Here is a 23,012-nt window from a genome sequence, read left to right on the forward strand (position 1 = left end):
ATGCATATGAAATAGCAACATCAAAGCTCCTCCAGGTCGCTTATCTAAGCATGTCTGACCAGCCACGGTTTTCTCAACAGTCTATAGTGCCTATATAAATAGCTCATTAAAAGACATCACAAGCGCACCCCCCTTCAGAGCATTTTCCTACCTAGCCCCTACTCACACATACCCCAGCCCAAGGATGCCCTTTTATAGGAACTTTTTCCCAGCATGCCTTGTTGAGGCTGGCCCTTTAAATTTGGCAGGATAGGCATTGTGGCTCAGGTATGGGGAGTTTGTAACTGGTTTCTGTTTGTAGCAGTCTGCTCCATGCTAGCTGGTAAGTGCTCCTGTCTTGATAGGTTTTCCCTTTCTTATTCTGAGGGTGGTAGGCTGGTACAGTCTCATAAAGGGGTTAAAGCAAATGCCTTGAGAGGGTATGAGGTGGAAGATAAGGGGCTTGGTGTATAGTGACTGGTGCATTTCATGGTCTAGCTCAGCTCATATGGCACATGAAGCATCAAAGACAGCCATAAATCTAGGAAATGGTTAGAGATGCTGAAGTACAGCAGCTCCCTTGCCTGCCTAGAGCAGCTCTTCTCCTTCTCATGAGGTGATTCCACCAATGGCTTTGAGCTAGAAGCCAGAAGACCCCTTGTTCCTATTGCAAACTGAGAGGTGGTAAGGGGAGTCACTGCTAATAGTCTGCTATGGCCTTGTGGCTAAAGCAGGGTGTGGTTGAAAGCCTGTGATGGGTAAATCATTTGGCTAGTTAGAGCAATACTGAATGTCCCTGGGTCTCTCTGATGGTGCTGGCTTTGCTAATGGGCTCTGACCACCTTTCCTCATTTGCTCCTCAGATATAGCTGGCACCTCCTACTTTATACCTGCAATAGTTTGATGTCACATTCCCTGTTGGAAACTCACTGGCTGACTGACCCTGTAAGAAGAGTTGGGCTCAGCCTTGCCTGTGATGTAGCAGTTATCCCCCAGCTGAGCCTGATCTGGTGGCTTAATTACCATTAGTGACCCCAGCTGTGACTGGGTGAGGGAGGATTACCTAGAGAAGGGTGTCTGTTCCTTCTCCCCCTGTCCCTGCCCAGGAAGGGCCTGGTGAAAACAACAGGGAGTCCCTGAGAGAAGTTGCTGGAATCCCTGGTGAGGGGAGACAGTGGGCAAACATGCTGTGAAGAAGCAGCATAGAAGAATTCTGCAGGGCCAGGGAGTAAGGCAAAGTGCTTCCGTGTGGCCCAGGAGGGCAGAAGAATTACTGGTTTGGGTATGTATTTGGATCTTCAATTGCCCTCTTGTTACTCCTGAAGGGGTCTGAGCTGGAAAAGTCACGTGGCTGGAGGGTGCAGCCATGGTAGGCCTAGCCGGAGACAGGCCATTGCAGGGCTAAGGGGGTGCTGTGGTGTCAAGTGGAACCCTCCACAGAAACACAATAGCTCTGCAGCAAACTAATCATTAGGAGACAATAAGAGCAAGGTGTTTGCAGCTGCTGCTCCCAGGTGCTCCCTGGAATCCTTTGGGCTGTTCATTGCACCATTTGAAAGGTGTGTGAAGGATTGGTGCAATGGTTTATGGGTCTCTGACTGGACTGCAAGTAACAAAGCTAAGTCAGTTCAGGGCAAGACTAGAGAAAGGGACTAGGCAGATGAGGCATGAGAGTGACACAGAAGGAAAAAGAAGCTATGGGTAAATGGCAAACTTTAAAGTTCACCGAGCTGTGTACTCGGAGTCTGAAGGCCCATCACATAGTAAACAAGCGCCATCTATTGGCTTAAATGAGCGCTTGTGGATGCTGTCTGAGCAAGGCAGAATGCTCTCTAAGCACAGCCAAATCATGCCCTAAGTAAGTGGTTGGGTGTGTTTCTCTTGGAACAGAACTGCTCATGTTCTATTGATTTGTTCTTTAAGATCTGGAAAAACTGTTTCAAGTGCTGTGTATGTGCAGGTATCTGTATAAAGGCTCAGAAGTAGGAGACTGTGTATGTACCATGCCAAATACCTGCTCTTCTGAATGTGTCAATGGATAGGAAATAATTTTGTTTTTACACCTTGCAACTAAGACTCTTAAAGCACTTAATGAACAGTGAGCATCCCCTCCTCCCACAGTGCATTTGAGTAAGTGGTTCAGTTTCTTTAACTTCTCCAGCAGGGAGATGTTGCAGTGCAAACGTGTAGTCCAGCCAGCCGAAATGACGGCTCTTGGATGCCTCTGTTTTTAGGTGGCCTGTGTGAGAAGCCATCCTGCTATCAAGGAGTCTTAGCAGGAGCTCAGCGCCGTCAGCTGCTAGAGACCTGGGATTTTGGTGGCTGGGACCTGTGACAATCTAGCCCCGGGCTCCTCCGTCTCTAATGTTTCTGTGCACAGCCTGCTTTTTAATGCATAGCTGTATGGCCACTACTGTATGATCAACGGTACTTGCCCTAGTCAGGCAAAATGCATATTGAATTTGGTGGGTGCTTTGCCTGAGCAAGGGATAGCTGGCTAGGGCCTGATTCTCGTTTACACCTAAGGGCCCTCTGGGCCACTCTGGCAATGGAAAGGGGCTCCAAGGTGGGAGTAAATTACATTTACATCTACTCCCCGTGGTGCAATGGGGTGTGCACCCCACACAGGCAGTGAGAGGCCTCATGTGGGACTGGCTGCACCTAGGGGTGGGCCAGGCTTAAAGATGCAGCCCAGCTGGGAAGGAACTGGGTGCGGATTATCAGGAAGGGAAGCACACATGAGAAGGGGTGGCCGGTGTAGAAGAGGAACAGGAAGAAGCAGCAGGAGCTGGTGCAGAGGGTTGTGCATCACATACCCTGCAGGGCCTTGCAGAGTAAGGATGAAGAACCTGTTCACCCAGGCAGAGGCCAAACCCCAGAGTAGGAAGGTGATTCTGGAGAAGCTCGGCCAGGGTAGGGAGCACAGGCTGAAGGGCCTGCAGAGTGGAACAGAGGGTGGTGAATTGGGAATGCAGCCACAGGCAGGAACTGGACCTCCAAGGAGAAGCACTGGGAGGCCTTGCTCATTACAAGAGCCCACAAAGGGGCTGGGGAGCAAAGCCTGGAAGAGAGGCTACAGTAGGAAGGTGTCCACGGAGGCAGCAGCAGAGAGTCTGATGGAGCAGAGCTTGGCTGCTGCTTATAGGGTCCTTGGACTGGGAACTGAGTGACTTGGGTTCCCCTACCAGCTGCTGAAGAAAGTGGTGTGAAGTCCCTGGTGTATAAGGATATTTGAAAGCCCTGGGACAAGAGGGTTTAAGGACCATGGGCCCAGACTGAGGGCAGACCCCCAGATGTTAACAATTGGGACCATCACTTGTTGGACTTCTGGTTACCCCAAAAGGGGTGAGACTGAGTGACCTGGTTGGAGTTAGGTAGACAGACCACTGTGGGGCCAGAGCTGCTGCTCCCAGGGGGTGTGAAAGGAGAAGAGCCTGTGCCACACCCAGCCACAAGGTGGTATGCCTATGCTGAGTGCATTCTCCTACAAGTCCCTCTTACACTACCAGAGTGGTGGCAAGAGGCCTTGGTGTAAATACAAATCAAGTGTTAGAGTTTAAGGGACCATTATAATCACATCTGACTCCATCACTTAGCCCCATGTCCTTGCATGGAGTGTGGTACGCAGACCTATTTAAGGATATTTGCCAAAATGCAGTTAAATTCCAGGAACTAAAGAATTTTAACCCCCCCAAATATGTCTAATGCCTCTCCCGCCATGTCTGCTGGGGTGCGGCTGCTCTCCGTGGCTATGTGCATTCCAGACGGCACGCTCGGCCACTGCACAAGAACATGCTCAAGTCCTTGAAAAAGTCCCCAAGGAAAGGGGGAATTAAGCCCTTCAGGCGTGTTCTGTTTTCTCTCTGCCTGGTCTCACACGAACAGATGGGATGCCATACTTCAAGGGTGGCAGCTTTTGTAGTGGGGGAGGGGGAAGTGTGCAGGAGCTTTCCCAAGGTAAGCGATAATAGGGGAGAAAGCATGCATGCTCACTCCAGCTCTAGTGTGTTTGATGCAATGAATCAAGCTCTTAATTTTTCAGTGGTAGCATTAACATCTGTTTGCAAAGCTGTCCTGCAAAGACCCGGGAGGGCAGGTTAGCTCTGTTTGACAGCTGCTGGTACAGGGGTGTCCAACAAGGTCCATGAAGCGGCCAAACACTCTGCTGCAGCCAGGTTCTTGGGTCTGGAACTCTTATGGGAAGAGATTTGTAGGAGGTTTCTGGCATTGCCCAACCATGATAGGGTTGTTACTATTTATAGGCGGAGGGCTCCCACTAAGCCATAAAGTGTGGTTGTGAGAGACTTGAGAAAGTCTATGTTCCCTGCCATGTTTAACTTGGCTGGGGGCAGGACCAATTCTACGAGGGTGAGAGCAGACAGAGCTGTGGTTGGGCAGGTCATGTCCCTGCTCTTTCCCAATCTGTAAAATGGGGTTGTGGATGCTGCTTCCCAGCCTTAGCAAAGGGCTTGGTGTTGCCTAAAATACCCAACCATAGATCAGGCATTCTCTGTTTTATGTTCCGTGGTTTGGCAGGGTCCAACTGCATCTACAGCAGACCCTGAATTATTAGTTCTTTCTAGGATGAGGACCCCAATGTGCACAGGAGACCCTCCCCATGAGGAGAGACCTTGTGAATTTGTAATAGTTGTACTACCACAGTTAGCGAAGCCACACACATGCCAACCCAGCCAACTAGACTGAGAACACAAAATGACCAGCACTGTGTGCATATTCACATCCTCCTTTGTGGGGACCTAACACCAGGGAGACAGATGATCCATTCCACGAAGAGCCTAACAGCTTAAGCCATGGTTAATCCTTGTATAGGGTTATGTGGCCACCTTGAATATTCATGTTCAGTTCTCTATCCATATCTGTACTTCCACATCCTAATCACATTGGGGTGCTCTTCTCCCATTATTTGCTATGCTGTTTACCTCAAGCTCACGAGCATGTAACTCCTTTCGTTACCACGGTGCTCTTATGGCAGAACATCAGCACATGTTCCTATTATAAAATATCCAAAGCTAGCATCAAGTGGGATTTTGTAGCTCTCTATCAGCACTTTGGCTACACTTGTTTATGACAACAGTCTGTCTGGTGAGACCTTAGGAGCTAAGGCTGCTCCTTTAGGCTTAGGTCTCAATTAGTTTGGCTAAGCTATTGTCTTACAGGCTCTGGGGACTGTAGGCTTTCAGTGTTACTGCTTTAACTGATACCTATACCTGGCCTAGCAAATACCTATGCCTATCGGCTACAAGGGAGACACATGGGAGGAAAGCTCTATAGGAGAGCTGAGTTTCATGACCAAGGAGGTTTGAATGTGGAGATGAACCCATGGCATCTGGGAAGAGGGAGGTTATTCCAGGCACATAGGACAACATCATAGAAGGTGTGAAGTCAAGAATAGGAGGTGTGAATCCATGTCCCTGTACTGGGACCTTCTGACCGTCAATAGCAAGGAGCATGATTGGGCCTTTTATTGGTTGTGGATGTTCCGTGGGCAAGTCAGTAGCTCTGTGCCCAAGTCTGCCCAGTCTCCATTCCTCCCCCAGTGCAGATGACCAGTTCATGCAGCAACTCCTGCAAGAACCTGGAGTGGGAGGACAGTGGAGCACAGGAGCCCTGCCCCATACAGGACTGGGTAATCCACACAGGAAGTCGGTCACTGCCCTCTGTGCATGGATGTAGGGGGCACAATTGGGGCTAATATGCTCTGGGTGAAACTTGGGAGTGGAGTCTGTAGAGTCTTTCTGGGTTGTTTCAGTCCTGGTTGGGAATTTAGAGGGACTGTGTCCTCAGGACACTAAATGGGGAGAGGACTGGGTGGTATGTAGGCAGGGATGGAGCTGTATAAGAATACTGACCAAGCCTGCTGTGGGATATCTTGTCCTCCCACCACCTCCCTTGACTGAAACCAAGAAGAGCTAAGAAAGGCTTTTTTTCCTTTTAAATCAAGCTTATTGTTTCAAACTTGAAAAGGGTGGGTGCGTGCATGTGTGTGTGTGTGTATACATACAGATTCCCTACCCCCAGCAGTAATCTATTCCCAGGGCCGGCTTTAGGCCAATTCAACCAATTCCCCTGAATCGGGCCCCGCGCCCAAGCCCTGGTATGGCGTACCGGCGTGGCCCGGCTTCCCCAGGGAACAATTTAAATTGCCACCAGAGCCCCACTGCTGGAGCCCTGGGGTAGGGCTGTGGGGCTCTAGGGGCTATTTTAAAAGTCCGGGGCTCCCGCTGCCTCTACCGTCCCGGCCCTTTCAATAGCCACCAGAGCCCTGGGATAGTGGGGGGCTCGGGCTATTTAATGGGCTGGGGCTCCAGCTGCCCCTGCTGCACCCCCTGCCCTGCCTTCAGCCCCGCAACCCCTGCCCTGCCCGCAGCCAGCCCCTGCCGCACCCTCTGCCCTGTCTCCAGCCAACCCCTGCCGCACCCCCCTGCGGCCCTGCCCAAAGCCAGCCAGCCTCACGCACACCCCTGCCCGCACCAGCCCTGCACCCCCCTGCCCTGCCTGCACCCCCTGCCCTGTCTCCAGCCAACCCTTGCCACATTCCCCTGCCTGAAGCCAGCCAGTCCCGCACTCCTCTGTCTCCAGCCCTGCCAACCCCTGCCGCCAGGGCCGGCTCTTGTTTTTTGCCACCCCAAGCAAAAACATTTTTGGCTGCCCCCAACCCCAGCCCTGGGCTCTCGCCACCCCCCCCACCATTGCCCGCCACCCCAGCACTGGGCTCCCCCCCACCAATGCTGACTCCACCCACTACCTACTCGCCTCCAGCAGGTCTGGCCCTGGCAGGGTCTGGATAAACCCTCAGCCCAGGGTCCCTCCAGCCAGGGCTCCTGCCTCCAGGACCAGCCAGGATTCAGGAAGGCAGAGCCGGGGGACCGCCCCGGCAGGGGGCTGAGGAGCCAGGGCAGGGCAGCCCCGGAGAGTAGGATGCGGGCCCCGCACGGCAGCGCCCCGCCCTCTACGGCCCCACTGCTGCTTCTGGCCACCCTGCCGCAGTCCCTGGGTGGCTCAGGCTGCTTAGCCCAGCCCTGGCTGCGGCGCTGGGGGGGCGACCGCCCTGTGGCACCTGCAGGCAGCTCTGTGTGCCCCACAGGGAGGCCCCCAGCCCAAGTGTCCCCCACTTGGAGCCTGCCCAGCCACAAGGTGCAACCGTTGCTCCCCCAAGGCGCAAACCACAGCGGCCCCAGGGCACCCCCGCGCAGGACGCGCTGCTGCCAGGGCCGGCTCTAGGCTTTTGCCGCCCAAAGCAAAAAAAAGATGTCCGGAATGCCGCCCCTGAAAATGTGCCGCCCCAAGCACATGATTGGTTTGCTGGTGCCTAGAGCTGGCCCTACCTGAAGCCAGCTAGCCCGCCCCACATACCCCTGTCTCCAGCCAGCCCCACACCCCTTGCCCTGCCTGCAGCCAGACCCTACCTCCAGCCAGCCCCTGCCCTGCCTCCAGCCTGCCCCATGTCCACTGGTTCCCTGCAGTTCCCAGGACAGTAACCCTGCACACCTGCTTCAATGAGGGGGGCAGGGAGCAGCTGGGACCCAAACATGTGCACACCTAGGGTGACCAGACAGCAAGTGTGAAAAATCGGGACGGGGTGGGGAGTAATAGGATCCTATATAAGAAAAAGACCCCAAAATCGGGACTGTCCCTATAAAATTGGGACATCTGGTCACCCTAGCACACCCCCAGGGAGTGGCGGGGACCCACACATGTGAAACGGAGCTCATTAATAACTGATCAGCAGCATATATGATGCAATGTACATAATATGTAATTTTATTTATATTGACAGGTTTCAGAGTAGCAGCCATGTTAGTCTGTATCCGCAAAAAGAACAGGAGTACTTGTGGCACCTTAGAGACTAACATTTATTAGAGCATAAGCTTTCGTGGGCTACTGCCCACTTCTTCAGGTGCATATAGAGTGGAACATATATTGAGGAGATATATATACACACACATACAGAGAGCATGAACAGGTGGGAGTTGTCTTACCAACTCTGAGAGGCCAATTAAGTAAGAGAAAAATTTTTTTTTTGAAGTGATAATCAAGCTAGCTTTTTTCCTCTTACTTAATTGGCTTCTCAGAGTTGGTAAGACAACTCCCACCTGTTCATGCTCTCTGTATGTGTGTGTATATATATCTCCTCAATATATGTTCCATTCTATATGCATCCGAAGAAGTGGGGCTGTAGCCCACGAAAGCTTATGCTCTAATAAATTTGTTAGTCTCTAAGGTACCACAAGTACTCCTGTTCTTTATTTATATTGTTATGGAACAGGTTTTTTTAGTCATCCCTGCCAGGGCCCCGCCAAAAATGTTCAAATTGGGCCCCGCACTTCCTAAAGCCGGCCCTGTCTATTCCCATGCACCCACCCCCGGTTTTGTCCTGTACTCTCCAGGCCATAATGCTGATTGTGACTGCCAGGCACAGTCCATATAAAACCCAGTTAAACTCTAAGTTAGCACTAATTATTACCTAGACAGATGGGCCATGAGAAGACTTGTCCAGAAGGTGACTTTAATGAATACCCTTCCATCTCCCTGCAAATTTGGAGCTGAGAAGTCAATTAAATGTATCCAGGTTTCTCTTCTCTCCTATCAGTAGGTGTCAGCACTGATTCTAGACTTTCCTGCATGGAATGAGAAATGCGAGGAAGACTTTTTTGCTTTTGTGGATTGAAGCGTTTGTCTTTCATTGAAACCATGAGAACAAGGAAGCTTGTGAAATGCAGCTGTATGTGTGGACTGAACTGTTTGAGACTAGATGTTGCAATAGCCGCTGTTAACTTGCTTCTCCTGAAGTTTTAACTTGCTGCTTCACCCCAGCCATGAGCATCATTCTGAATCTCCGGTTGGGCAGGTGACTTCGCTCTTAGCACATCATGCTGTGGCTGGGTCTCTGCATCAGCTGCCTGTTGACATCTGAATGCAGCTGGAGTTGTTGATTGACAATATTGAAAATGTTGAATGACCTGGGACCCAGTCACCTGGCAGATGCCTCTCCCTCTCCCCCTTCTGTTTTCACTGCACTTAAGATCTGCTGGGAGGTTCTTGCTGTCAGATCTTGGGACTGAGTTCGCAGGTCCCTAGCTGGGAGGTGTATTTGCAGAGCTCCCGGAACTCACTGCCCCCGAAGGATCACTAGAGCCCCAGATTAGCAAATTTCAGGATGCAGTACAAGAAGCATTTGGGGGGCAGGGATAGCTTGGTGGTTTGTGCATTGGCCGGCTAAACCCAGGGTTGTGAGTTCAATCCTTGAGGGTGCCATTTAGGGATCTGGGTCAAAAAACATAATTGGGGATTGGCCCTGCTTTGAGCAGGGGGTTGGACTAGATGACCACCTGAGGTCCCTTCCAACCCTGATAATCTATGATATGCTTAATTTTCAAGCAGGTTTTCCCCACTCCCTGACAACATGGGTGCTTCTGAAAATCTAAGATTTAGGAGCAAATTCCCAAATGGACTTGCTCAGGCACTTTTGAAATCCCCACCCACATGGGTGTTAACATGTGCAGTACTGGGTTTGAGAAACACACTAGAGAGCCTTTGAGGACAGGAATACAGGCTCAAGCTTCATGTGGAAAAGGAGAAGGTACATCCTGAGACCGCCCCAGAGGATGTTAGGCATAGTTTACACAGCTAAATGAAAAGAGGATGCACCAGGCTTTTTTTTTTTTTTTTTTTTTTACTGCTATTCTTTCCTGGGTTACTTTCAAGGAAATATCAAGGTTTTGAGGAGATTGACTCCTTCCTTTTCAATGATGAGCCATGTCCTATCACTGATCAGAGAGGCTGCTGTTCCCTTGCATAGCCCTTCTGAACTTTCAGCATTCCTTGCTTTAAATTTTTGAGGAGCAATTTTGAGCCTTAAGACATTTTTTTTCCTGTCTGGCTGTTCACAGCTTTTTGCATTGCTGAACGGAGTACCAAGCCAACTCCCCATGTGCGTGTGTCATCCTCTGCACACACGTCCATGCTCCAGGGAGAGACACCTGGTTTGACTGCTGTGAAGAGAATCTTAATTACAGAGCATGTTGCTGCTACTTGTCTGGGATCCAGTTCCAAATGGTTAATTAGGCAAACTATAACTTTTTGAAAGTTATAATAACAGGCATTTGAACTTTGCTGTGTTCCTGTGAGTGCAGCCATCAGAAGCCAGAGGAGGACTTCTGGAGAAGGCAGTTTGCATTTACTGCTCAGCACCTGCTAGCTCCACGGTTGTGCATTAGCAAATCACAAGGCTCTAATCAGCACCTTCTCTTGCAGGTGCCAGACGTGGTAAACATGGCTCTCACGTTGCACACAATGATAGGTTATGTTAATGCCAAGATAAGAACAGCATAAATTGTCAGATACAAAATACTAACTTTGTAATAGAGCTCCTGAACAAAGGCAGAGTTTATCATGACAGATGGGGCCCAGGCATACAACCTGGATCTAGATTTCCAACACTCCATAGTTTGGAAAAGTTCAGAGCCAGGGGTTTGCTTCAGGTCCATCCCTAACTGTAATGGACTCCTTGAAAGGTGAATCACATGGGGCTTCCCAGAAGGGTGGGAGACTCTGGGGAAGCTTTAGGGTGTCCGCTTTTTTTAATGCTGGGTTTGGTGAAATATTTCCCAGGCCCTTGTCTTTCCCTCATTAGAACCCCTGATTTTAGTTTTCCCTTGGGGTGGGGGGGAATCTAAAATGTTTCTAAATGTAAGTCAAAAGAGGGTCCATCTCAGCCTTCTGATACAGGAGCACATCTTATTTTGGTTGTCAGGTGCATGCATCCAGAAGTATCCTAGCCCAGAGATGAATGCAACTACTTGCTCTGCTTCTAGGAGTAAACTTAGACCTACCGCAGCCCCAAATTTGCGTGTGTCTGAGCCAAGCAGAACTTGTACTTCCAAAGTTTCAAATTTTCTTTATTTAGAATCCATTTTTGGATGACATGAGTTTTTCCCCCTTCCTTACCTGCTCCACCAGCCTGACTTCAGAGGCACAAGCACCTAGAAATCCTGCTGAAATAACTGGGAGATGTGAGTGCTCAAACCCAAGTGCTAGAACAAGAGGGATCTAGCCCCCTTCAGAAATCCTCCTTGCTTCCTTTCTCTAGACATGCTTTGTCTTAGTAAAGCCCACCCCCAGGCCATGCTGGGAAACATTTTCCTGCGGGTTCACGGGCCACTTACAAAGCAACATGGCCTGATTGTTATCTTCTGCTAGGCTCATCTTGGTGCAGCATAATCTCCTCCTGTAGATGAGCCATTCTGGGTGGGTTCACTAAGGCAGCATGTGCAGTACTGGGATCACAATCGTATTGCTTCCCTTTAATGTTCACCTCTTTACCTTTCTGGGCCTCTTCTGCATTCCCCACTTCAAGCTCCCTGCCCCTCTGATTTTCTACAGCCATTGTGCATGTCAGTCTGAATTCAGTACCGAAGTGGTGGTTTTGTCTCCTCTGATCCCTAACATGCTTATATTTTCCTTCGCAGATTGAGAGCTTCTTGTGCCATCTCTTGAAATGTCAGATCACCGTTTTCTCTTCCTTGCCAGGTGCACATGACAATATTTGCTTGTTTTTTACAGCAAATTGTTTATTTTTCCCTGCCGGCTGGTTACGGGTGCATTGTGTGTTTGTGTTGTAAGTAACTAATGCAATGTTCTCCCATGTGCTCTCTAACTCTAGAATGTTAATCATAGTAAATGACTGTCAGTAAAACTGGGTTTGTTCATGGCAGAGCCAGAACTTCAAATGCTTTAGCACAGGTTTTAGAACGTCTCAGGCTTGCAGAGACTTTTCAGCTAGACTGTAAGCCTTTTATGGATGACAGTCTTTGTTATCTGGGTGCCATGCCTAGCACAATGGGGTGTTACTGATTAGGGCTGCAAGCAATACACATAATAAACAGACCAAGGTCTCAAACTGCCTGCAGCAAGCAATGTGGAAATAGATTGGATGTGTTAGACCTGCTGGCCTCTTACCTTTGAAAGATTTCAGTGATAGCTGTGTTAGTCTGTATCAGCAAAAAGAATGAGGAGTACTTGATGTACCCTAAGGTGCCACTACGATCGATCGGGGATCGATTTTATAGTGTTTAGTGTAGATGCGATAAATTGATCCCCGATCGCTCTCCCGTTGACTACTGAACTCCAGCTCGGTGAGAGGCAGAAGCAAAGTCGACAGGGGAGCCACAGCGCGCCGCGAGGATGCAAAGTAAGTAATTTTAATTCGATCTAAGATACGTCAACTTCAGCTACGCTATTCTCGTAGCTGAAGTTGCGTATCTTAGATCGATTTCCCCCTTCCCCACACAGTGTAGATCAGCCCTTAGAGACTATGCCCAAATAAATTTAAGCTTTTGTGGGCTAAAACCCACTTCATCAGATGCATGCATGAAGTGGGTTTTAGCCCACGAAAGCTTATGCCCAAATAAATTTTAGTGTCTAAAGTGCCACAAGTACTCCTGTTCTTTTTACCTTTGAAAGTTCAGCCTTAGGTGTTTCTCAACCAGTCTCCTCTTTCTGCACACAATCACTTGCACACATCATTTTTGTGCCCTAAGGCTTGCATATACGTGAACATAACCTTCCCCCCCAAGATCTTGTTTGCATGCACAAGTGAAAGGAGGTGGAAAAGATCACACACAAGTGATCTGCACACCCAACACACAGAATCTATGCTTTGAAAAATCCTCCCTAGTGTCTACACTTCTACAAAGAGCCCCTCTCTAGGCCTGCTATCCGTGCTTGGTTGAGAAGACTGGAGGTGTGGGTGGGTTGTTTGATTTTTATATTTATAAGCAGTAAGATGTTTTTGAAAAATCTTTGTAAACCGCAACACTTTGTTCTCTGCAATTTACAGGTATTGATGTGGCAGGAAAAAGAGGGAGGTAAGGGTTTTGTCCCTGAGAAGCATAGTCTAATAGATGAAAACGTTAATGAGCCACTATTCCAGGATGAGGAGCCTTGGTACAGGTGTCCTTGTAAGAGATGGACTCTGTTTTGTGGCAATTCACAGAGCAGAAACGGGATTTGGAAAGTCTTCAAAGGACCTGCCTGAAACCTCATTATAAAACACACAATCTGCTTGTTGGCATTGAGGCATAGCCAAGATCTGCCTGGGTCTTCAGTGAATTCTAATCAATGCTAGGGACCATCTTGGGACCCCAATTAATAAATAAAAGGGTGTTTCTTGTATTAGGCTACATTGTAAACAGTTGAAGGATGGTGCAGTTGCTAGGTGTGTTACTAAATGGTTATTCCATTTGTTTGGGTCCAACAGATGAATAATGTTGCTTATAACAATCATCACGTGACTCATCTGTGACATGCTGATGAAATTAGACCCTTTTCTAACCATTTATAATGGTATCCTATTAATGTAAAATGTCACCAATAAGACACCAAACCTGGCAGCCTGAACATAAGCACCTCAGGACGTAGACACTTGGGATGCGATTTCCAAAAGTTTCAAGGACTTGGGGGCACATAATTCCCTCAAATCAAGGGATTTTGGCATTCAAGACTTATTATTTCCTTCTGGAAATGCTACCCTCTAAATAAGAAGCCTCACTTCCAAAGTGCTGAGACCCACAAATTCCAGACTTCAGTGGAAGCTGTTGGGTTCTCCTTGCATGTGAAAATCAGACTGCTTTGATTCTAGTGCTGAAATAGGCTCTCAAGGGCATATCTTCAAAAATCTTGGCCTGGGCATCCATATCCTCTATGCAGCTCTGCAAATCCCACACATAGCTCATTGTGGTGTTCACCTCCCTTTGCAGTTCTGGGGCCTCTGCAGGACTTCTTCCTGCTGAATAAATCCTAGACTCTATATCCCATTTCTGTTTCTTTGCACCCTCATCTTCTCTGCATCTGCTTAGCCTTAAAAGGATTCCCCCTGCTGCCAAAGATCCAGACACACTCTTAAGCTCATTTAAAGCCCCCCAAAAAGAATTCGCATTTTCTGAAGGGTCTGGCAATGTTAAATCCCACTAGTCAATAGACTGGGCGAACTAGGTGGTGAAGCAACATTACTCACATCTTACTGCTCTCAGATGGGGCAGTGAGCTGAGAAATCCTGTATTGCAATATCAAGAGTAAAAGCACTCTGCATGCTGAGCTGGGGTGGGAGACTCATGTGGCTGTATTTCAAACCCTGCCTGTCTGTTGAAGGATTTTTTTTCCTCCCATTGCTGTAATAACTAAGCGCCTTCTGTAAATCAATAGCAATAACCAGCTCCTTAGTGGAACTCACGGTCTCTTCTCCCTTCTAAGGTAAAACCTTAGAGGTATTTCCCTTTTTTCCCCCCCCTGTAGCTCACTCCTTGATTTTTTTAAATGGGGCTTTTAACTCGTAAGGGGTCATGTTTGATAGGTAGGGATCAGTGTTGAACATCTCTCTTGCACTGGCGGAAGGGGTTTTTTTGAAGAGGAAGGTTCTGCAGTCTCTCCTAATGACAGTTGAATGCAGTGCCTGTCAGATATTTTTCTCTCCGAATATAAACATCGTTGTGGATGTTTGCCTGCTTGGATTCTGCTGCTGAGATGGGGCTATGTTTTAAAAACCACTCCTATTTCTTTGCGAAAGTGAATCCGTGGCACCCAGAGACGCTCAAGCTGGAGTCTTAGTCATATCAACATGAGGAAGCTGCTGCCCATCAGTGGGGGCACAACAGGGGTTTGGGATTCACTGCTCCCTTTGGTCCAAAATAGCTTGACTCAGAGGTCATCGAGGCCTGTTGCAAAGCCTCTTTCTCCAGTCACTTAGCCCTCTCCCCTCATTGCTGACTAGCTCTAAGGGTGTGTGTTGGAGGTGGAGCGGGATCTGAATGCTGGACTATAGTAACAAGGTGTCTAGTCTGACACTTGAAAACACTTAAAATGCACATTGTCTGTTCCAGACTAGTAACTCCCGGGAGCAGAGTGTTTTCCTCTCCAGTTTGTACAGCGCTGAGCAAACATCCAGGATGTCTCTCGGAATGAGGCGATGGCTCCATCCCCTTGTGTGGTTGTCAGTAGCTCTTGTTGAGCTCTGAGATGTACCAAAAGCGATATGAAACCCCAGCATGTTAGAACCTCCATGACCTGTGAAGCTCCTTTAATCTGAGTCCCACTTCTGATATGATTCATGGAGCTGGGGTGTTCCTTGGCTCTCAGATGTCAGATTGCAGGGGCACAGGGCATGCATAATTAGGAGTGGGGGGAGGGTCAGGTTTAGAAGAGGCAGGTGACAAATTAATTCTTTTTTTTTTAATGCAAGAGAGACACATCTCTTGCGTTTCCAGGCACAAGAAGAGAACTTCAGTGGATCACTCAGTGCCCTCCCTCATGCCCTGCTGTGTTAAAGATCCTCCGTGGCATAATTACCAGCTCCTCATTTAAACGTGATGGTTGAATGGAGCCTGAGAGACTGAAGAAACAGGACTCCAGTCCTGAGCAACACCTCGCTCCATGTTAGCTTGTTGTTTAAGCCTAGGTATGGCTGCCTAATTGGATCTGTTTGCCTGGCGATTTGCCCGCAGGCTGCAAGCATTGCTGAACACGTCTAGCTAAATCCCCAGTGACTACAGGCATCTTCCACTGCCATTGACTTACTGTCTGTGACTCCTTATCTGTCTGACTAGCGGGGAGGGGGCAGGATTTGTGTTAGCTGCTGAGGATTGGTAAAGAACTAGTCCCCTTGCTATTCTCCACCCAGGTTCCAGAGTGGAAAACAGAGAATAATAGACATGTAGGGCTGGAAGTGACCTCGAGGTCTTCTAGCCCATTCCCCTTACTGAGCCAGGATTAAGTATACCTAGGCCATCCCTGACCGATGCTTGTCTAACCAGGTCTTGAAAATCTCCAGTGATGGGTATGAGGGATATGGTAACTTCCTGCAATATCCTGGACAAACCTTAATTTAATAAGACTATGTATCACTGTTTACCAGGGATCGTATGTAATTCCATAGGGAAGGGGGACTACAGCCCTCCAGGGACTAAACCATGGGGGGTGATTGGGCAAATTGACTTGGGTTGTTACCCTTCCAGGTGGTGGTACCTTCCTGGAGAGGATTGCATATGCTGCTTGAAACTGGATTCTCTAGAGACCAATAGACCAAGAAAGGACTTTCAGTAAATAGCCTGAGTTAAAACTGACTCAGGATCTGCTTTCTGATCCACCAAATGGACAGGACGTTCTGTCCAAGGGAGGCCCCAATCCTTCCTGAGAAGGGATAGAAGGACTTGATCTATTCATGGGAGGGGGTCTTGTTTTGAGCAAAAGCCATTATGAACTTGTAACCACAGAAGAACCCTGTCGTGGGGTTTGAAGGACTGTTGACTTGCCAGACCCTTGTTGGGGGTTGGGTGACCTCCTGGTAAGCTGTATGCATGTTGGCTCTTATTGTTTTAAGGTAAAAGCATTACAGAGAAAACATTAAGAATAAATGTGCTTGCTTAGAAAGAGCTGGGTGGTGACTTCACTGTAGGCAATTAAGCTGTTTATAGCTTTTGAGGAAAAACCACAAAGCAGGCCTACCTAAACAGGCTGGCTCGCTGGGGAATTCACAGTATAGGCAGGGAACTGTGCAGCCATAGAAAACCCCAGCCAGGGGGGAGAGCTGCACATCTGCCCAATGAGGTGATGGCTGGGGAGACCAAGCCTGAGAGCAGGTGCCCTTGGTGGACCATAGAGGGGGAATATAGGTGTGATTGTTCTGAGCTGTGACAATGGGGATTCCACAACCTCCCTAGGTAACCAGTTCTCATACTTAACTATACTTCTACTTAGCCAGAAGGTAAAACCTTTCTAACTTCAATCTCCCTTGCTGCAGATTAAGCCTATTGGTGCTAGTCCTACCTTCAGTGGACATGGAGAAGAATTGAACGCCGTTCTCTTAGAACGGCCCTTACCATATTGGAAGACTACTACATTTTATTTCAAACCCAAAGGCAAAAAATAAGATGGCCTGGGCTGTATCCCCAGCTGGTTTAAGTCACTCCATTGAAATTGACACTGTTTTTACTCCAGTTTACACCAGCTGGGGATCTGACCCATGGTCTTGTATGCTTCCTGAGCCAATAGATCATATCCGCTGGAGACAGGCTCGCACTCAACCACTCACTCTGAGCAGGCCTGGACTTTGGGATGGCAAAATTCAGCCCTTTGAGCTCATCTCTAAATTCTTCACATGATTTTAAAAAAAAAAAAATCTTTCCCTGTACTCTGGACAAAGACAGCCAGCTCACCAAACACTTGATTGACTGACTTGCTATCACCTGTCAAATGGCAACTGTTTGCAACAGAAGCATCTTCTTCTGAGCTCAAGCACAGTTCCTGGGCAGCAACTTGACTAATACCTCCCACAAGTAACACTCTCTGCCATTCAAGTGTCCTGATGAGTGGATATGCAAGGATGCTTGAGCTGTTTCTGAGGCGATGCGTTTTTCCATTGCACTAGTCTCTCTAGACAATGTTCCCTTCCTAGCAAAATGCAGAAGGGCTGCAAATGCTTATTAATAAATCATTTGCATAAAATTGCAATTGCATCCGTGTTCTGAGCACTGAAGGCTGAAATGCTCCCCTCGAAGTGATAGTGTTTCTGGCCGCTTTTCCCTCCAAGGACAATTTAAATAAAAATCCAGCAGTAGCCAGCTGGCTTGGATCTTAAAGGACAACTATGCAATTCCCAGAGGGAGGCATGCTGTGGGTACTTGGACATTTTTAGGCACCTGTCTAAAACTTCCAAGAGGATCAAGACCATCTATCAAGAAACGTTCCTACTCCCCACCCCCCCATATAGCAACCCTGGATGCTTGCACATGCCTTGGAGCACGTGCTCACTCAACGTTCATGTGCAAATTATCTGTCCAATGCCTAAAGTATGCAATGTGCTGTACAGGGCAAATAGAAGGCCCCAAAGTGCTTATGATCCCTGTGTAGACAAGACCTGTTTAAGAGCAATGGTCAGTGGGAGAGGGGGAGAATAGGTCTTCCTGCCCCTTTTCCATGTGTGGATCTTGGACTTCAGAGGGAGGCCTTTACAAGCCCCAGGTGCGGGAGTGCTGTTGAGGACTCTCCGTGTTTGGATGGGGAGGAGGAGTCAACATGCAGACGTAGGGGGGCACAGTAATAGTTATGGGTCCAGACCATGTTGTGGTGTTCTTTGCTTGCTTGTGTGGCTAGAAGTGTGTCATGAGTATGTCTGAGAATCATGCTGTAACCCTGTTTGATATCTGTGTTAAGAGGGTTACGATGTGTGTTCTGTGTCACTATTCTAATGTGATTTGGCTTAAGGGCTAGCTTTTCAAAGGTATTTATGCACTAGAGATGCAACAGGGGAAGGGGCATTAGATACCTGACCTGCTTAGGTCCCTAATGCGATTTCAAAAGCTCCTGTGACAACTCCCTGACTATCTTTAGGTGCCCAAATAACTTTTCCAGTCCATAGTGACCAAATGTTGCAGTTTCACTAGGGCAGTCCTAGTTTTCCATATGGTGTGCCAGGCTTTTCTCTCAAACCATCTGACATGACCCAGTTTTTAATGTCGTCAGCCCACACATTTGTTGTAAAATTTTCTAAAATGCCAAAGTGAGTTAGGCTCATTTTCAGAAAGACGCTTAGAAGCTTATTTAGAGTTTATTGCTTGATTAGAATTTGCTCTGTATTTACCAGGGGTGGAAAGTGCAGTGGAACAAGTGTGAGGAACAATGTTTAGAATTAAGGTGCAGGAGAGACCCTCTCAGAGCTGTTCTTTTGCTCCAACTGATTAACTAGACTTGTTCAGTGTTACATGACAAACTCATTCAGCCACAGTTACTAGGAGTTAGAAGCTATTGTTTGTTTGTGCATGTTCTCCGTTGCTCATCTCATTTCGCAGGTCCATGCCCCTGAGATGTGATAGCAGGTGCTATCTTTCTAGTTGTTTTCCTGCATGCTGATCACTGTTTTGACCTGGCTTATAGTGTTTCTTGTGTGACCTGCCAGGGTCGAAAATGTATGTTGTTTCTCAGCTCCACAAAGACTGCATGAACATAATATCTAACCTCAGCCTGCTGTCAGAGAATAAAGCGGAGAATAAATTTGTAATTGCCTGTGTTCTTGACACATTCCCTGACACTACACGTACTGACTTCACAAACCCTGGTTTCAATTCAGGTATTCTGTTCTGTGTCTCTTTAAAACAACATCCCCACAAGTGCAGAGAAGACAAGTGATCCAGCAACCCTTTATCCTTGGAAACCCAGAATGCTACATAAGAGAAATGGGAACATGTTCAGTCAGCTGCACCTAAGCTGCTATTGGTAGAGATGAGTAGGCAAAACTATTCTTCCCCCTTGCCGGGGCAAGTTCATGGTTAAGTATCTGCCAACAACTCCCTGACTGTCTAACCCACCAGTGCTTTCACGGGGTGCCTTCCCTATCACCACCTCCTTGCTGCAGGGATGGTCCTTGGAAGGGTGGGTTTGGGGTGAGCGTTTCTCATGCTGTAATGATGAATGCTCCAGATGTTCTGCAGTGTTAACAACGGGATTTGTGCCCCATGAGGGCCTAAAGGCCCCACTCAAGGATCAGTGCCCCTTGGTGTAGGGGATGTACAATAAGAGTCCCTGTCCCATTGAGTTGAGGGCTAGAGTTTCAATCTAGCTCAGGGCATTGGGCCATAGGTGTCACAATGGGAGCTGCTGGGTGCTAAGTCTGAACAGGAGTTTGACGCCATGGCCCCTAACACATATTACTGACGCTGTCCTGTTTTCAGCCCTAGATCTCTGAGGACATGACAACCTGTCCCTTTTTTGTTATCCCCATTTCCAGAGGGATAGTCTAAGGCACAGAGAGGCTAAAGGTGTCTCTACAGTTGAAAAAATTAATCTGAATTAACCAACAGTGTATTAGTTAAACTGTGTTAACCCCATGTGGATGTTCTTGTTCAGAATTAAAGTGTCCTTAATTTGGTTCAGTTAATTTGTTTTAATTCTGAATAAGAGGGTCCACACAGGTTTAAGAGGTGGAAATGAGGTTTGACTAATCTGCTTTTAAAAGTTAATTTGGATTAACTTTCCTGAGTGTCCTTGGCAGCAGAATGAAACCTTGCTCTGCTGCTTATCTGTCCCCTGCCCTATTCAGTGGGCCCTGGCACCTAGCTCCCCCTCGTTTTCTCTTAGAACAGCTGGCCAATCACATTGCAATCTTTCTCATCTCTCCATCTAAGTATTTCTACAGCTCCTATCACTGTGGTACCTAAGTACTGGAGTCCCCCACTTTCTCCTCCCCCCTGCTGGGAATTATTTTAAATCACAGTAGGAAACACAGGTTTCATGTCTCCCAAATCTCTGCTCTGGCCAAGTAATGGCAAAAGTAGTGAACTATTTAGGTGATTCTCTGTTACACTGGGGTAGTGTAAAAGGGCCTTAAACTGTCTGCAAGCCGTCCGTCCGTCATATTGGACAGCTTCATCTTCAAAGCCACAGTACCTGCTGTTCTCTACAGCTAACTGAGAAGTGCAGCATCAGAAGGGAGGAAGAGGCAACATGCCAGAGCCCTGTGACCTATTCTGTACTGTGACATATCTAATTACTAGGGCTCTTTACTGTTATAACACATCTCCTAAGCAGATGCGAGGCTCCCGCTGTCGGCAGTGACAGCATTTCAGTGGACGGGGCAGACTGCGCAGGTGCTCAGCGTCTTGCCATTGTACTCTTTACCCGCAATCAGAGTTTCACCGTACTCTGGAAGTCATGGACCCAGGCACGTGCCCTCTTGAACATTAATTTAGTGGCTGTCAGGGAAATTCCTGCCTTCAAAGGGTTGACTATTTTGGAATTTTGTTTGACATGCAGACACAGCCTGACCACTGCCAGATAGCGGGTGGCACTAGTGGTGTACCACCGCTCCCAGGGGAATGTACCTTGCCCGGCTACCTGAGCAAACCTGATAGAGTGATCAGAAGAAGCCCACATTATTACACGTAGGGAACCTGCTTGGGAGGCTACAGGATTCAGCGCCCTAGGGAGACATACACCAACCAGATCTGTGCATTTATTAGTCCAAAGTGGATATGCCTGAATAATGTGGACGTGCTTATTTCCCCCTGACACCTTTAAATGAGTCAATTTAATTGGGCCTGGCTTGTTCAGACCACGCTGTATGGATGTATGCTTGTTCTTTAGATCTTATTGGCCAAATTCTGCCCTGGTGTAAGCAGTTCCAATCACTGATGTAAATGGCATCAAGTCCTCTTATACCAGTGGTGAATTGAGCTTTACCGTATATATTCCGCACTAGCTCTATCCCCCGACAGCAGCTTCCTGTGTCTGAGTTAGCAGCGGGAGGGAGGCTGCCAAAGCATACATCACTGTTTCCAAGGCCGTTCCCCTGGATGTTTTTCTAAAAGATCGGCTCTAGGAATTATTTTGGGGAAGTTCAATGCTGGGGTTATGCTGGAGGTCATGATCACACTGGTCCCTTCTGGCCTTGGAATCTATGAACCTATTCTTGTTTATAGTTCGTTTTTTGGAAGCCTGAAACTGGCCTGTTTTTCTTATCCATGTTTTCCTCTCTGTCAATGCAGGGCTGTCAGTGGGCTGGTTGGTTGCTGCAGGGTGGGCAATGCATTATTGTAGAGTTGCTGTGAAGAGTGTTTTGACTCGGGTACAAGAGGGCCAGGCTAAAGCCACACCTGGGAAATGGGATAGATCTCAGCATGCACTTGGGAGAGTTGCAAATCCCACATAACGGCAGAGGACTTGCCGCTGTGCTGTGAGGTTCGTGGATAGAATCTATTCCCAAGTCTAGGGGCAGGCTCAGAGCTCCAGTGCAGGCCCTCTGGGCCCACTCATGGCTTCAGTTTATGGGCTGAGAGGCACCTATTGCTTCTCACCATGCCTTGTGCAGAAACCCCACATCTTCACCCAAGCCCCCCCCCCCCTCACTGTACCAGCCCGCTAAGAGCCAGACTAGAGCCAGGCCTTCCTAGGGCTTAGGAGATGTAGAAGCCTCCCAGTGCAGCGGCTCTGCCCATGCACTCCTGGGGAGACCCCATTGAGCTGAGATACTATGCTGCAGGGATGGGAACATGGATAGAGCTTTGCAGCATCTCTGCCAGCTGGCAAATTCCACAACACCAATGAGAAGTGTCCTTGCTTCTCTCGCAGACGGTAGCTGCCAATGGAGGACACAGCATTCTCATTCCCTTGCATCCACGAGTTTACCATCTTGAACAAACCCCGGGGGCTGCTCAGAAATGACTGCTGCGTGATACATATTCAGCACTGCGATGAGCACAGCATATCAAGCCATGCTGGGCAGAGAGGAGCAGGCCTAGAGCAAGGACATTGCCTATCGGCGTTATTAGAATTGCAGCAGATTTACCTATGAATGACAAGCCTGTAACCGTGTTCTCCCTCTCAAGGAGCACATTTTCACAGGCTCACTCATCTACCAGACTGCCTGCTGCTCTGTTTGCGCAAATGACGTACGACTGGAGGGTGATAAATACACAGTAAAGGATTCAGGGAACGCCCTCTTGGTTACCTACATAACTCCCAAATCAGCGCGAGGGCCTTTCACGTCATTCTCGCTCTTTCTCCTTGACTTCCTCTTGCATCTGTTTGCTCTGGGCTTTACTCTTCCTTCCCTCCATTACAGTCAAGCCCTGCTCACACCGCTTTTGCTAGCAGGATCTTCCACATCCAGGGGGACGGGGAAGTTTCCCTGAGGCCTCTGGAACCCCATTTTTCAAAGGAAAATTCCCCCTCCATACAAGGTGGGAGATCCTGCAGGATCTGGCTTGTAGGGTTTGCTCTTGAACTAAGTTTGTGAGTTGAAAACCGAAAAAGCTCTAGCAGGCAGCTTGAGCAGCATGATGTGAATGAGACTGTGAGGGCTCAGATCTCAGGGGAGTAGACCCCTCAGCCACAGGGAGGGCTTCTCACTTGCATAAATATTTGCTAGCTTGGGACATGCCAGCTATGAAATTCTTTAATCCGTCATAAAATGGAGTAATTGGGTGTGATTAACTGCACACAACACAGCTGTTGCTGGCATGTTTACA

At 48.3% G+C, this 23,012-nt stretch overlaps 1 long non-coding RNA gene across 8 annotated transcripts; it reads left to right on the forward strand.

Moving 5' to 3' along the window:
* The first annotated feature begins 256 nt into the window (after window positions 1-256).
* On the forward strand, window positions 257-17,245 carry LOC135981566 (uncharacterized). Of its 8 annotated transcripts, XR_010598641.1 has the most exons (6): window positions 274-322; window positions 843-1,261; window positions 11,469-11,529; window positions 12,839-12,866; window positions 15,236-15,451; window positions 16,793-17,245. It is a non-coding gene; the product is annotated as an uncharacterized LOC135981566 (long non-coding RNA). The 8 variants fall into 8 exon arrangements; XR_010598645.1 differs by lacking the exon at window positions 843-1,261 and having other exon boundaries at window positions 265-322; XR_010598642.1 differs by lacking the exon at window positions 12,839-12,866.
* The last annotated feature ends 5,767 nt before the right edge of the window (window positions 17,246-23,012 follow it).

This window comes from Chrysemys picta, chromosome 2, assembly GCF_011386835.1.
Source record: "Chrysemys picta bellii isolate R12L10 chromosome 2, ASM1138683v2, whole genome shotgun sequence".
NCBI classification, from domain to species: Eukaryota; Metazoa; Chordata; order Testudines; family Emydidae; genus Chrysemys; species Chrysemys picta.